The sequence below is a fragment of the Myotis lucifugus genome, unplaced genomic scaffold (assembly GCF_000147115.1).
Source record: "Myotis lucifugus unplaced genomic scaffold, Myoluc2.0 scaffold_22, whole genome shotgun sequence".
Lineage (NCBI taxonomy): Eukaryota > Metazoa > Chordata > Mammalia > Chiroptera > Vespertilionidae > Myotis > Myotis lucifugus.
This window is the reverse complement of record NW_005871070.1, coordinates 8539754-8544842: the sequence shown is the minus strand read 5'-3', so window position 1 is coordinate 8544842 and position 5089 is coordinate 8539754.

The window sequence follows — 5089 nt, the reverse complement described above, 5'->3', positions numbered from 1 at the left end:
CAGGAGGCAGCCAATCAATGATTTTCTCTCATTATTGATGTTTCTATCTTTCTCTCCCTCTCCCTTCCTCTCTGAAATCAATAAAAATATAATAAAAATAATAAAAAATTTAAAATAAAATAAAAATATGTTTAAAAAATACTCATATCAAGGACTACAAGAAGACATCCTGCACATCCTATACAAAAATCTCATGCCAACCAACAAAATAACCTTCGTGATTAAATAACATATAATGGACAATACTTCTCCCCAGATTAGGAAACAGGATGTATGCCTTAAAACAAAGTCCTGCTTAGCCATGCCTGCCATAAATTGCTAACAGCCTTTTCTGATCATATTGCAGAAACTGGCTATTCTGGATCCTGCCTGGGACTGGGGCAGCTTGACCATGAGACTACATCTGATGTGGATTTCCCAACCACAGGAATTTGGCTGATGCTGACCAGTTCCAGTATGCTGACATTAAAGATCTATATTAGGACCAGCAAGGACACTGCCTGCACATCCACAGCCCCTTCCCCCCTGATTTCTTAGTTCTGTTTCCCCCCTCCTTCCTGATAAAAACCCCTGCCTGCACTGAGATGTGAAGATAGTTTTGCAGGACAGAAGTAAGCTGTCTTCTCAGGTGGCCAGCACTTGAATAAACCACTTTCCTTCTCCCCAGCACCTGTCTCAGGAGTTTGGCTTTCATTGCGGCAGGCAGCTAAACCATGTTCAGTAACAGGAGGATATCAAACAAAGACAAAGTGAACAGAAAAGCCAGACTGGAAAGCAAATGGATGCCATGGTACTGATTTAGCAGGCCAGAGAAAGCATAAAATTTAAGCATGGAGGAGGAAGTCCATAAGCAGCAAGTTGGTTCTCACTCTCCTCTCAGAACCCCTGAAAAAAACTTGGGAATTAGAATCACCTGGAACTTTGTAAGTATACAGTATAAGGCTAAGAACTGGAGAATTATTCAAAGATAAATAGCAATGAGAGTCCCAGGTCCCCTCCCCAAGGAGCAAAGTGAGTTCTTCCCTTCCACCATGGCATAAATTCCTCCCTGGGAAAGTTAAACCTAAAGGATTCTGGTCTTAGTTCATCAGATACTGCTAAGGGCAGAGGTGTCGTAATTAAAACAGAGAAATTAAAATTCCACATACAAAATGGTAAAACCCAGAAGTTCCTTCCCCCATTTAAATTTGAGAAGTTTGGCAGCCAAGTTTATAAACTCCAAGGCAAGAAATTGGAAGAAAGTGACCAGCGCAAAGAAAACATCTAGGGCCCCCTCTAAGAAAGGATCAATGCACCATTACCATCCTACACTAGTCAGTAAACACCAACCTTAAAATTTAGAACATCCCATCAGCATGAGAGTATATCATTCTTAACATGTGGGCAACCAAGGAGCACTTGTCAAAATTCTAACTCTATTTCAAAGGCATCTTAAATGCCACTTTCTCCATGAGGTTTTTTCTGAGTCATCAATTTAATGTGGCATTTATTATACTTTACCTAGTCATGTAGTTATTCTACGTATTTTAACACCTGGTAGATGAGTGTTCTCCTTGACAGCAGGTATATGTCCATATATCCAGTTACCTCCTAAACAGTCACTTAGTTATCTCTATTTCCCTCAAACTTATGTCCAAAATTGAACTCATCATCCTGCCTTCCAAACCTGTGTTCCCTATCTCACCAAATGGCAATTTCATCTACCCAATTACCCTTGCCAGAAATCTAACCTCTGCTCTACTTCTTCATATATAGTCTTTCAACAGATTCTGCTCATTCTGCTTTCTCTAGGTACCTAAAATACATCTCTATCTCCACTCATCAAAAACACTTTAATGGTTTCCCAACTCACAATAAAAGCGGGAACTCCTTAAAAAAGGTGGGTGTTACCCTGCACAGTCTGACTTCTGCCTTCTTTTCTAGCTCCAAAGACCCCACACTCTCCCTAGAAATGGAACTCTCCCTCTACTTGGAATGCTTTTCCTCCCACTCCTATTCCTAATGCCTATTCATCCCTTAGGTCTCATAGAGGACTCCTCCACCAAAATATACCTTTTAATCCTTTTGCATGGCACCCTTATTTTCCCTTTATAACATTTGTATTTTGTACATAATATTTATACTAATAAAAGGGTAATATGCTAATTAGACTGGATAGACCGGACATCTTCCGGACGTCATTCTGGATGTCCTTCCTGACAAAGCCGGGGGCGTGGCCAGCCTGCAAACCTCCCACAGCCCCTCATCCAGGCCGGCCTTGCCCCTCAGCGGAGACTCCCACCCTGTTGGGGGTGTGACCGGCCTGCAAACCACCAGCAGCCCCTTGCCTAGGCCAGCCCCACCTCCAGTGGGGACCCTCCACCCTGATTGGTATGCTAGCTGGCCCCCACCAGTGCACCAGGCCTCTATCCTATATAATAAAAGGGTAATATGCAAATTGACCCTAACAGCAGAATGACCACAATAACCGCTGGACCAGTCACTATGAAGCACACTGACCACCTCTTGGTTCCTTTCCCTGGCCGGCAGGCTCTGATCGCCTGATGGCCACCCACAGCGGGGAGAGGGGGCGGTAGGCCGGCGAGTGGGCGGGAACAGCTGACCTCTTGGTCCCTTCCCCTAGCCGTCAGGCACCGATCACCCGATGGTGAATGGGGAACGGGGGGCAGGCTGGCTGTGGGAAGATGGGGAAGATGGCCCTGATCACAGGCCAGGCCTACGGACCTTACCAGGGCACGAATTTTATGCACTGGGCCTCTAGTCTATATATATAAAACCCTAATATGCAAATAGACCAAATGGTGGAACAACCAAACAACTGGTCACTGTGACATGCACTGACCATCAGGGGGTGCGCATGAAACATGGCAGGTGTTGGCCACGGTGGAATGGTGGAGCAGGTGAGCAGAGGCGCCAGACCAAGGTGGGGCATCAGTCGCTGTCATGGGGGTGAGCCTCTGGTGGTTACTGAAAATTCTTTGTTCCCGTGCACCATGGTTCCGCCCAGCACTCACTCCTGCTGCCAGCACCAGAGCCGCTGCTTGCACCCATTGCCAGTGCCCAGAGCCAGCCCCAATCACTCAGCACCGTCAGCAGGTGCGAGCGGCATTGCCAGCCCCAATCACCCCTCAAGGCTTCTCTAACCCCTCCTGTTCCTGAGGGGTGATCGGGGCCAGTAGCCACCTCTCATACCCGCTGCCAGTGCCAGCACCACCACTTGCACACACTGCCAACGCTGACCCCGCTTGCACTCACAGCTGGCACCAGAGCTTCCGCTTGTACCCACTGCCGGTGCCTGGCGCCACTCCCAATCACTTGGCGCTGTCAGAGGGTGTGAGCGGCGGCGGCTGCCGGCCCCAATCGTCTCTGAGGGCTTCTCCACCTCCCTCTGCTCCTGAGGGGTGATCAGGGCAGCAGCCACTGCTCACTCATGCTGACGATGCCAGCCCCACTCACACCTGCTAATGGCCAGCGCCGTCAGTGTGTGGGAGGGTTAGCGGCAGAAGCAGGGCTGCTGGCAGACAGGGGACTAGGGGCCATAGTGGGAGGGGTTGGGCAGGAGCACAGAGGATGGGCTGAAACCCACTCCTGTGCCCACCGCAGCCTCATGACCCAAGTTCCTTTCAAGTGCACGAATTCGTGCACTGGGCCCCTAGTATATACTATAAAATTATTCACTTAATATCTGCCTCATTTATGAACCTCTAAATACAAAAGCAGGACTACAGATGTTTTGCTTGCTTACTAGCTATTGTATCCCGAGCACAGAACATAGTCTATAATAGATATTCAAATGTTTATTGAATAAACAAGTGAATATTCATTGACTGACTGAATGATTTTTAATTTGCTTGAAAGGCCAATGCCTATTGGGTAGAGGAATGCAAAAAAATAATTAAACAGGAGAGACATTATCAAAATAAAATCTTTAATTCATGTCAACAGAACAGATATGAAAGACAAAATTAAAAAAGAAGTGAAAGTTAGTCCTTAAGTCTGTTGATAACTCAGGTCTAAGTGACCAGGAAAAGGACAGGGCCACTAAAATAAGTAGGAAAATTAGAAAGTTATTGTTTGGATAGGGAGATGGTGAGTTTGAGTTTAGATGTGTTGAGTTAGAGGCGACAATTCAATTTAGGTTGAAACTGCAAATGTAATTAGGAATACAAGTCTGTAATTCCGAAAAGACTCTGAGATTAAAGATAAAGTCATGTTGGAGTTATTTTAGTGTTGGCAAATACTCCTACAGATCTTTCAAGCAGATATAAATTCTCATGGCATCCTGTACTTAACTTTTGTAAATCTTCTCACACGTGTAATAACATGTTCAATGCTGGTCTTCCTCCCTGCCCCCCCTCAACTATGAGTTCCATGAAGACAGTATTGCTCTGTTCTTAGAAAACCACTTGACTCCCTCTAGTCTAGGGACTCTGGGAACAGGGTTGTCAGGTTGTTGGATGGAGAAATGTCCCTTTTCTCCATGGCAGTGACTACAGCCACACTAGAGAAAGTTCCATTGTACAGTGGCCCAGCACTATTCCACCAATGCAACAAACAAATGATTTCAACTCACTCAGTTGGTTAGTAGCACAGTTGTAATTAAAATTTGTGGTTCTCAGTCCAATAGCTTTTTTCTCTCTGGTATACAATTGCAACATATACTTCTACTAAATGCCTATCTCAATCTACCTTAACGTGAAACAGATTATCCCACTATTTCAGATATATTATGAATGTAAATTCACCAATTTTGAAAGTCCTTCAAAGCTTTTGAGATACAATGTGATATTTAGAAGCCTAAAGGGGCTTAGACTCAAAAAATATTCACTCAAATAGGGGTCTACTGAGATCTGCTCCCTTTATATTTATGCACAAAGATTTATATCTTGTCAAGGTCATTAAAATTGGTTCTGAAGTTCAAGTTGTGGAGCTTTTGATTATGTTACATAGATAACAGCTCAAATAACTTCTCCAGAAGTTCTAAACACCTGGAGCAATAGACAATCTTTATTATTAATACATCTGCTACTTATAGATAATATGGTAACACTGTGACCCTATTTTTAAATAATTTAATGATCACCAATAC